An 11554-nucleotide genomic window follows, 5' to 3' on the forward strand; every position below is an offset into this window, starting at 1 on the left:
TTTACCTTATGAGAATAGTTGAGGAAACTGAGCCTCCATTGACTCCAATGTCTCCCAAGTAGCTTCTGAGGGGCCTCGATTTCTCCACTGAACTTTGACCATTGGAATTCGTCTATTCCGAAGAACTCGTTCATCTCTCTCCAAGATCTGAATGGGGCTCCTCTTCATATGACAAATCAGGTCTCAGCTCTACTTCTTCAACCTGAATAGTGACCTGGATCTGGACGGTATCTCCTCAACATTGATACATGAAAGACATCATGAATACGACTTAGCTCAGAAGGCAACTCAAGCTGATAACAGGTCCTACCCTCTTCAAGATACGAAATGGTCCAATAAATCTTGGACTTAATTTACCCTTACGCCGAATCTCAATACTTTCTTCCAGGGTGAAACTTTAAAAAGACCTGATCTCCAGCCAAACTGTATATCTTTCCTTCTTGATCTGCATAAGACTTCTGCCTATCAAATGCCTCTTTCAGACGGTCACGAATCAATCTGACTGTGTCCTCCGTCTCTCGCACTAACTCAGGTCCCAACGTCTTCCTATCACAAACTCAGTCCAACAGATCGGAGTGCGACATTTACGCCCATAGAGTGCTTCATAGGGTGCCATACGAATACTGGTCTGATAACTGTTATTGTAAGCAAATTCAGCCAACGGCAAAAAGTTCTCCCAACTACCATGAAAATCGATTACGCAACCCCAACATATCCTCCAGAATCTGAATTACTCTCTCAATGACCATCAGTTTGTGGATGAAAGGATGTACTATAATCCAATCTTGTTCCCAAAGCCGTATGTAACGCCTTCCAAAATCTCGAAGTAAATCTCGGATCTCGATCAGAAATATAGACATGGAACACCATGCAATCTGACAATCTCTGAAATATACAATCTTGCCAGCTTATCCAAAGTACAATTTACTCGCACAGGAATGAAGTGAGCTGACTTTGTAATCGTCAACAATCACCCAAACTGAATCTTTTCAAAGGAGTCATAGGCAAGCCAGTAAAAAAATCCATATAATACGCTCCCATTTCCATTCAGGAATCTTGATAGGCTAACAAACCTGATGGATGTTGATGTTCGCCTTAACTTGCTGACAAGTCAAACACCTAGCCACAAAGTCAGATATGTCTTTCTTCATACCAGTCCAATAATACCTCTCTCAAATTCCGGTACATCTTATCTCCTCCGGGTGCATAGCATATGGACTACTATGAGCCTCAGTAAGTAGTCTGCCTCAATTCAGCGTCATCAGGCACACAATATCTACCTTTAAAGCATAAAACTTCATCCTGATCAATTGCGTAATCTGTGTTTGTCCCCTGCTCTACTTGCTCAAAGATGGAAGCAAGGAGCTATCAAGGGGCTGCTTAGCTTTGATCTCATCAACCAAGGTCGGCTTAACTTGCAATTCTGCTAACAAAGTGCCATCGTCATATAAATTCATCTTGGCCATTAAAGACCTCAACTCCGATACCGTCTTTCGACTTAAAGCATCTGCCACAATGTTAGCTTTACCAGGTGGTAATCAATCACGCAATCATAATCCTTTAGAAGCTCTAACCAGCGACGCTGTCTCAAATTAAGTTCCTTCTGGGTCAGAAGATACTTTAAGCTTATGATCTGTGAAGATGTAACACTTCTCTCCATAAAGATAGTGTCTTCAAATCTTCAAGGCAAAAACTGCTGCCAACTCTAAATCGTGAGTAGGATAATTACTCTCATGCGGCCGCAGCTGACGGGATGCATAAGCCACCACCTTACTTTCCTGCATTAAACACAACCAAGTCCTGAATGTGAAGCATCACTATACACTGTAAAATCCTTCCCGGACTCCGGTTGAATCAACACCGGTGCTTGAGTCAAAACCGCCTTTAATTTCTCAAGCTCTCCTGTTGTGCCTCGCCCCAGTCAAACAACACATTCTTCCTTAACAACTTTGTCAAAGGAGAAGCAATGATCGAGAACCCCTCAATAAAACGTCGATAATAACCAGCCAACCCAAGAAACTACGGATTCAGATACGTTCTTAGTCGTTTCCAATTCATAATAGCCTCTATCTTGCTGGGATCAACCTGAACACTCGCGCAGAAATAATATGCCCCAGAAATGACACTTCTTGAAGCCAAACTCACACTTGCTTAGTTTTGGCATATAGACGATGCTCTCTCAAAGTCCGCAGACGATCTTCAAATGCTCGTCATGCTCTGCCTCAGTACGAGAAAGATCAGAATATCGTCAATGAAGACCACCACAAATTGATCCAAATATGGTCGGAACACCCGATTCATCAAATCCATAAAAGCTGCAGGAGCGTTCGTCAAACCAAAAGGCATCACTAAAAATTCATAATGACCCATATCTAGTGCGAATGGCCGTTTTTGCAACATCAGATCCTTTAACTTTCAATTGATAATACCCCAAACGAAGATCAATCTTAGAATACAGTAGCTCCTCGCAATTGATCAAATAAGTCATCAATCCGGGTAATGGGTATTTATTCTTGACCGTCATCTTGTTCAATTTCCGATAGTCAATACATAATCTTAGCGACCCATCCTTCTTTTTCACGAATAGAACTGGAGCTCTCCATGGTGAAGTACGATGTCGGATAAATCCTCGATCAAATAATTCTTGCAATTGGACCTTCAACTCCTTAAGTTCCTTTGGAGCCATGCGATAAGGTGCCATAGAAATAGGTGAAGATCCCGGATAAGTCTCAATCTCGAACTCTACCTCTCTATCAGGAGGTAACCCAGGCAACTCCTCAGGAAAAACATCAGGAAACTCGCTAACTGTACGAATCTCCTCGATTGTGGACAATGCACCTTTGGTGTTCAAAATACAAGCAATGAAGGTCTCATATCCCTTCCGGATCATACGATCAATTTCCATCGCTGAAACTATATTGGAGAGATAACCACGCCGTTCACCAATTAACACAACAGTCCGACCATCTGAAGTCTTCAGAGTAGCCCGCTTGTATTCGCAATCCAGCTTTACCTTGTGTTTATTCAACCAATCCATTCCAAGAATTAGATCAAACTCCTCTAGAGGAAGCTCCATAAGATCAGCGAGAAAAATTTCTCCCTGAACCTCGAGAGGGCAACGCCTAAATACTTTATTCACTATTACCGCTTGTCCTACTGGACTCGTAACTGTAACAGTATTTTCAGTGTTCTCTATCGGAATCTGAAGGTTTCGAGATACTGAGCTCGATACATAGGAGTGAGTGGAGCCATTTTCCAGTAATGCAAAGTAAGGGATAGAATAAATAGTAAATGTACCTGCAATAACCTCAGGCTCATCTCTGTCATCCCGACGTCTAGTGGCATAAACCAAGGCTGGCTGTCTATCCTCAGAAACTGTTGGCCCTCTATTTTGCTGAGGTCGAGCTCTACTGTCTGTCCTGGACGCTGACCACGAGCCTTTACTTGGCTACGATCTCTAATTGGAGTATGTACTGTCTGAGAACGCACAGGAGTCTGGGTAGCGATCCGCTCAGACGAAGCTAGCTGAGGACAATCCCTCCGAAAATGTCCACTAGATCCACAATGAAAACATACTCCGGTCTTCCTATAACTCTCCCGTGTGCCGTTTCCCACAAAAGTCACACTGAGGCACTAGAACCGGAACCGAAGAACCACCTCTACTAACAGCTGAAGGTGATGATACAGTAGACCTGAAGCGTGTATTGCTCCTCTGAGGGGCTGAAGTACGAGTCCTCTTACCGGAATATGCGGATGATTCAGTAGGGCCAAAGATTTCCTAGATCGCTCCTGATCAACACGCTCTCTACCAGAAGCTAACGCCTCCATCTCCTCAGCATCCTTGGCTCTGCTTACCAGCACATCAAAAATCTCATCTTGAAGGGCTACCACCTGCCTACGTAGCTCGTATCTGAGTCCGAGGGCAAATTTACGGCATCGATCTCTCTCGGTAGGCACCAGACTGATTCCATACTTTAACAATTTCAAGAACTCTATCTCATACTCTGAAACAGTCATGTCACCCTGAACCAAGTCCTGAAACTGCTGTCGTCTCTGGACTAAGTAGCGCTCACCCAAGAATCGGCTCCGAAAACGCTCCTTGAAGAAATCCCATGTCAACCGATCAGTAGAAACTACTGGTCACTGACTCCCACCATGTGGGCATTTCCATCTAACATCGCTACTTGCCCCCAAATATCTCTTTGCTGAGTCCAAACCCAACTGATCCATGCGTCTTTCTGTATCCTGTAGCCAATCTTCTGCTTCAGTAGGAATTCCTCCAAGCTGTCCTCCAAAGTCCTGACCCCATTAGCAATTAGAGTCTGCGAAATAGGAACCTCAGATACACACCAGCAGCTCTGACTGCTCCCTGTATCAACTGCATAAATTGTCTACCAAAAGTCTCATCCAAAGCAACTCCGTAGATTCTGACTCAATATCTGTCGCTCCTATGATCGGTGTAGTCATGCCAATACCATCGGTAGGAGGCAGATTCGTTGGGGTCGTAGGCAGATCACCTATCGGAGGTGGGGGATCTACTCGTATCTCATCGATCGGATCTGCAAATCTAGCCACTCACCTCGTCCACGGCTAGTTCGACGACCACGTCTAGCACTCATTTTGATGGATCTCAAGTTTACTACAGAAGAAAAACTTAGGGTTAGATAAGCACTTGGAGTCTCGAACACAGTTAAAATTTTAATAACTTTGTGATATGACCTTGTATCTTGTTTTGTAAAATATTTCAAATCGTATCTTCCATGTGGACTCATACACAGTCCGAGGTTAAAAACCAAAAGCTCTGATACAATAAATGTAACCCCCTAACCCGCCTATGCGTTTCGACTAAGTCTAGTGGATCACATTATGATTCTTTAAGACATTTTTCCGAAACCGTTATTCAAACAATGTAATCACATTATAAATTACATGAATTATAATAAATCATACTATCAAAACCTAACTTGTAAATATAATACCAATAAGTAATAAATTAATTTAAAACATATCTTAAAAATCAAATCACGATAAACCGAATAGTAATAGTAAAATGTCATCATATTAAAATCCATACTTTAAAATAAGGTCCATGTCACAAAATAAAGTCAACTTGCAAGGTAAAACATTACAATCAAAATACTTCAAGAGATATGTTGATCCTCCAAGTGCTCAATCCAGGTATCTAACCAACAGTATCTGAAAGGGAAAAAATTTTTCGAAAAGTGAGCTAGGCTCAGTGTGTCCCAATATTACCATAAATCACTATAGGTACACTAAACATCATAGTCCAAAAAGTCTCATAAATTATACTGCAGTAATCTCTTTACAAAGCGTTACCCTAAGGGAACATCTTAGGGCCTGAGAGCCTACCCAAGATAGATTTCGGGGCCGTGGGGCCTACCTAAGAACACATCTTAGGGCCGCAGGGCCTACCCGAGATCTCAGGGCCGCAGAGCCTACCTAAGAGTCACATTAGGTCTGTAAAATTTTCCAGCTTGATCAGAGCTGTACTTTATAAATTCGTATTCCAAAAATTCAATTGCACCGTGTTATAAATTCCATAATCCATAAACATGGTAATCATATACCATTTCAAAACAATATCAGATAACATTCATAATCCATAAATCATCACATTAATCGGTGCATCAACAATACGGAAACCAAAGAATTCAGTGTACCACATATTAAAACAAATAAACAGTTCAGTAATAAATAGGGAACACACCTCGATAATATGTTCAAATCGTGGATCTACTGATTGCTGGTTTCACCACGCTCTGCTACAGTTTTCGAACCTAATTTATAATATCACTATATTACTAATGGGTAACATAAATAAATCTCTAAATCATAAAATTTACGAGTCTTACGAGTGAATACTGGTATACGTGGTTTAACTGATCTAGAAGAGTTGGGTCGAGCTATCGAACGATGAGAGTCTCTTGTACCTTCAAACAATAATAATTAATCAGCCCCAAATCTTACTTAATTGTTCAAAGCTAGAATTCTTAAGTATAAGCATTTTTCGGGTTTGACTATCATTTTGGGGTATTTCGAGTCTGAATTTGGCCAACAGATTGCGGAATCGGAATCAGGACGTCGAAAAACATAAAGTATGACTTTTTGAAAATTCAGATTCTTGGTCAAAGTCAAGTCAACCACTTTGACCGTAGATTTGGAGACCTTCGGATTCGAATTTGACAAAACAGACCACGGAAACGGATTCGGCACGTCGAAACTATCAGGATAGGTATATCGGAAAAGATTAACGGTCGTTTAATGCTCGGTCAAAGCCATTTTAAGTTTTGGTCAAAGAAAGTCAACGGTCAACGGTCAACGGTCAACGTCGGGTCGGTCAACAGTCGGGTCGGTCGGGTCAACGGTCGGGTCGGGTCGGTCAACGGTCGGGTCGGGTCAGACCGTCAACCGATTCAGACCGGTCAAACCGGTTCGAACCGGTTGAAACCGGTCAAACCGGTCAGAACCAGTTGAAAACCGTTAAACCGGTTTCCAGCAGCCACTCGCCCTGCGCGGCGCGTGTGGCGCGTGAGGCGTCTCCGGGCCCTAAAAATCCCGGAAAAATTTCTAAAATTATTTGAGCGATTTCAAGATACTTACAACGATCGGTTCAAATTTTGAACGGCGGAGAGCTCGATTTCAAATCGGCCGAATCTTTGACTGCACCACCTCCTCACGTGCCGCCGTCTACGGCGGACAAGGTTGACACCGGTGAACTCGGAACGGCACAAGGAACACGATGTGCGGGAGGTGTCGTAAACGGAGCAACGATCAGCGGTGAATTTAATTTCCTCGGCGATAGAGCTAACAAAACCGTCGCTACTTTGACTGGAAATTCCCGACGTTTGGCCGCGTTTCGCTTCAATTAATTTGAAGGTTTTCCTCGCTCGATGATGAACACACGGTGGTTTAAAACGATGATCGGAATTGGACGGCGTCGGAATCGGAGTTTGGAAACTGCGTATGGGAAGGAATTGGGAGCCTTTTGGTTCTGAAAATCAACCAAATGCACGCTTATAATCAAAGCTGCCGACAGTTTAGGTAAATTCAAGGCTTGGTCCTTGGATTTTCTTCACTTCTAAAATGCCTATAAACTCATAAATTTTGATTTAGTCACCAACATTTACCAATTTTCACAATTAACCTCTAAATTTCAATTAAATATTATTTTGAAAATCGGGTTGTTACAGGTTTGAACATTTCTCCTCACACAGAGCACTTGCTTTGCATAACATAAAGCTCTATAATTGAGTTTGTCCCTTTTAAGTGGAAGTGAAAGCGACGTCTTCGTCTTCGTGAGAATTTATTCTCCGTGTCAGGTATAGAGAAATGTATCCCCTCGAATTGAACTTGATCCGCTTAAGTCTGTGATGGACTAGGATTGAGGGTTTGACAGCCCAAGGGACATCACAAGGACAGTTTCGAGTACCTTTACTCCTAGAACTGAAAACCTGCATATAATAAACCCTAGAAACTCTCCCGATCTGAAACCATGCCGAAATTTTGTCATAGGTATACACAAAGGAAAATAAACTCTAGCTTTTAATTTATTTCTTTTTCCTGATAATGCATGCGAACTAGAATCATGCAGTTAGGTTAATTTTTCCAAACAAAGCATGGAACTAGAAAGTATAGTTATGATTTATACATTGATAATAGATTTTTATAGTTGTACTAACTATTCTATTTTTTCTTATTTTTTTCATGCATATTACATTGCTCTAATATGTTCATATTGATTTCTTTTGTTTGCATTACATGATCATGGCATAACCAAAAGTGTTGGCTTGAAAGACTGTTCATCATATTGGAAAGAAATCGGAAATGTACAAAAGTTTTATGATCAAACAAAATATGATACGACCAGGAAAGACATCCTGAAAAACTACGAGGATCGAGGAAGTTCTGCACACAGAGAACCGTTACAAAGCATGGAACTAGAAAGTATGTTATGATTTATACATTGATAGATAGATTTTTATAGTTGTACTAACTATTCTATTTTTTCTTATTTTTTTCATGCATATTACATTGCTCTAATATGTTCATATTGATTTCTTTTGTTTGCATTACATGATCATGGCATAACCAAAGGTTTGGCTTGAAAGACTGTTCATCATATTGGAAAGAAATCGGAAATGTACAAAAAGTTTTATGATCAAACAAAATATGATACGACCAAGGAAAGACATCCTGAAGAAACTACGAGGATCGAGGGAAGTTCTGCACACAGAGAACCGTTATATTAATACCAAAAGTAATCCATAAAGATTCTGCTAGATTGATACCAAAAACATCTATGGTAAGTATCAGTCGGGACATTCAGAGTAGTGGAGATTTTTATGAAGCTCAAGCATGTTATTTGAAGGACTTGAACGACCAAAACGAGAAATTGAGCACAGAAATGAAAACATGCATGAAGATTTTCAGAAGATCAGTCAAACCTTTCAAAATGCTGGCCTAGGAAGTATCCAGAAGAATGGATAGCAGGGGTCACCAAGCGAAAAAGAACTGCAACATATATGAAGATCTTGTTCAAGACTTCTTGGCAACTCCGAGAAGTGACCAGAATGAAAGAGAATGTCATGGAAGAGGTTGCAGTCCAGACAAGCAATATGTCCCTTAAGTTGATAGACTAATTTGGCTTTGGAGAAGTTAGGAATGAAATATATCCATATATGTAAAGTTTTGTTTGATGTACCGAAACTTTTGCGTTCAATGAAATCTGTTCTAAGATGATCACTCTTGAGTAACACCTTTTCATACATGCATTTGTATTTTGCATTTGTACTTTTTTACGTTTGTATTTATCAAGAAAATGGCAGTCTTAATATAACTGGATGTCCTATTTGATATTTAAATAATTTACATGTTACATTTGCATATTACATTTGGCATCTTTGCATTGTATTTTTATGTTTGCTTTTGTATTGCACAATTTGTATTCTTATTATTACATTCACATATTTACATTTGCATTTGGCATCTTTGCATTTTTTATGTCATAATACATTAAAACATTTATTCATTAAAATAAGGATTTCAAACAAAGTGATCTTGGTTTTCCTTGAAGCAAGAACGCTCAGCACGACACAAGAAAAATGTCTAAAGAAATTGAAGATAGGCTATCCAAATTAGAGATAGAGCAAAAGAGCCACAGAAGAATTGAGGAGCAAGTTGGCACAAATTGAAGCTAATATCACAAATTCTCATATCGATCTACTAAACAATATGAAAGAAATGATTGAGAAGCATCAGACGCTGGAAAGAGTCTTGTTGAAAACCACAAAATTCTTGGATGTTACACCTGTTCATATCCTGAGTTCACCTCTATACCCCAGGAAATTCAATCACCGATTTACTTCGCTGTTAAGAACTCACCATATCAAGCTGGAGCATCATTCCCCACTGATTGTCCTAATACTTCTGAGTTGAAGCCTGATGAATTTTGTATTAGTAATGAGGTCCTTGACCAAAACAAATCAGTTGAGAAGGAAAAATTCACTCAACTACTGGAAAATATAAAAGAGTTGATAAAATCTATAGAGACAGTTGAGTCATTTTATGGGTTTGATGCCAAAGAACTAAGTTTGGTCCCTGGCCTGGTTATTCCACCAAAGTTCAAGGTTCCAGATTTTGAGAAGTATAATGGGACCACATGCCCTTCATATCATATCACTATGTATTGTCGTCGTATGACTGGCTATGTAGAGAATGAAAAATTATTGATTCACTGTTTTCAAGACAGTTTATCTGGGTCTGCATCCAGATGGTATAATCAGCTAAAACGTACTCAAATACGTTCTTGGAGGGATTAGCTCAAGCTTTTTTGGGTCAATACAAGCACATGACTGATAAGGCCCCTAATCGAACAATGTTGCAAAGCATGAATATGAAGTGCAATGAAAGCTTTCGACAATATTCACAACGATGGAAAGACGTTGCTTCTCAAGTACATCCACCATTGACTGAAAAAGAGTCACTACTTTGTCATCAGTACATTAAAATTTCCTTATGTTAATCACATGATAGGGGTTGTCCCTAATAATTTCTCTGACATCATCATAAGTGGAGAAATCATCGAAATGGCTATCAAGAATGGCAAGATAAGAGGCTCTGACAATACTAAAGTCAAGAAAGAAGCTGGGGTTAATACAATGAGGTCTTATTCAGTTAAACATGGTGCCAAACCTTATAGAGTGATCAAGAAGAAAAAGAATGTGCAGGGATTTCAATTTCCTCCCTTCCACTGTTCGAGTGAAAAATTGCATCCAAAAATGCTCTCAGCCAGATCAATTACTCTACAACTTGATCAATCACAATGGCCTCCAAATGAGAATTGGACCTATAAGGAAGTTCATGGATAAATCAGACTAGAATTCCAAATTATTCAGCTAAGGTTCCTGGTAACCTTAAGGGAAATTTCCAAGACCCTTTAGAGCAAGCAATTCAAAAATGCAAGATAAAAGAAGGGGTTAAGGTTCAATGTTCAGAACCATTGTTGCAACAGAAACTAATATAACCAAATCCTACGAAGAATATCAGGCACAAGAAAATGGAAAAGAAATCAAAGGCTCCCATGGATGTAATTCGAGATTGGCCTATAGGTCTAAGAAAGAATGAGGCAGATATAACCCAGAAGACACCTCAGATACCTATATCAGATTTCTGAAAACCAGTAAGGCAAGGGGAAACTTAAGGAGTCTGGTTAATACTACCCCGTTATAGCTGAAATGAGCATTCAGAACCCCTCAATAACATGAGAGCATTCATTCGTTCAGAACAATCAAAGAAAGTGATAGCCTCACGAGCAAGAAAAGCTCTAAAGGTGTTTCAAGAATCTATCTCAGACCTGTACCCTCATTTTGTTAAAGGTCAATACATTACACCAAGATTGGTGAAGGTCACCAAGGCCTTATGCTCATTGCTATGATCAAAATAGCTTCTGTAATTTTCACTTGGGAGTATCTGGACATTCAACAGGGAATATTGGTCACTGTTAAAGGAAATAGAGACGCTCGTCGATAAGGGAGTCTTGACACAAGAAATGATCAAGAAATGGGGAGCAAAAAGATAAAAATCCTGGGCCAAGTACACAACCCAACAATAGAGGAGTAATGATGCATAAACAAGTGGAAGTATTATTTACCATTGTATACCTTTCTACTTTCAGCATCTTGTTTGAATGTTTTTGTTCCTTTCTCTGCCTTTGTGCAAAAAAATAAATTGTGTGCTTTTATGGTTATGAGCAAAGAATCAAGTTTTAATCTTGAGATTATTGAGTATCAAGTAGATTAAATATTCTTTTAATTTGCAAAGAGTTATAGATCTATTGGCAAGTGATAAAATTATATCTTCCATATCCCATCCAACACCAATTACTCGACCTTTACCAAAACCAAATCCTGACACTACATTTATCTGAGACTCTGAAGAAATGTCTCTACCTGTTTTTGAGACACAAACTCTAGATGTTTACCTTCTCGGGTAGAGTCGATTGATTGATGATACTACCTTCCACCATATACATGAC

The sequence above is a fragment of the Hibiscus syriacus genome, unplaced genomic scaffold, assembly GCF_006381635.1.
Source record: "Hibiscus syriacus cultivar Baekdansim isolate YM2019G1 unplaced genomic scaffold, ASM638163v2 tig00110342_pilon, whole genome shotgun sequence".
NCBI classification, from domain to species: domain Eukaryota; kingdom Viridiplantae; phylum Streptophyta; class Magnoliopsida; order Malvales; family Malvaceae; genus Hibiscus; species Hibiscus syriacus.